At 56.7% G+C, this 245-nt stretch overlaps 1 protein-coding gene across 1 annotated transcript in view; it reads right to left on the reverse strand.

The window, feature by feature from the left end:
* TNNI3 (troponin I type 3 (cardiac)) overlaps nt 1-245 on the reverse strand; it is a 4,143-nt gene that overhangs the window by 2,315 nt on the left and 1,583 nt on the right. The gene's annotated exons all lie outside the window — the stretch shown is intronic.

Below are 245 nucleotides of genomic sequence, written 5' to 3' on the forward strand. Positions count from 1 at the left end.
GCTGGGGGGTGGATTTCTGGTTGTGAAGTAGACTGAAGCTGATCTCTGGGGAGCTGAGAACAAAGCCGAACTCCAGAGCCACTAACCCTGGGAATCTACAGAATTAGGGACAGAGGAACCACCCTCTGGGTTTTGAGACTGTAGGCAGCTTGCAGGCCACACACATGTCTGAACTCCTGAGGCTAAATATTGGGAGATCGGGCCCCAAGGTCCTGAGCGGAAGCGGGGGGGGGGGGGACTCGGAG

Source organism: Myotis davidii, unplaced genomic scaffold, assembly GCF_000327345.1.
Source record: "Myotis davidii unplaced genomic scaffold, ASM32734v1 scaffold326, whole genome shotgun sequence".
Classification (NCBI taxonomy): domain Eukaryota; kingdom Metazoa; phylum Chordata; class Mammalia; order Chiroptera; family Vespertilionidae; genus Myotis; species Myotis davidii.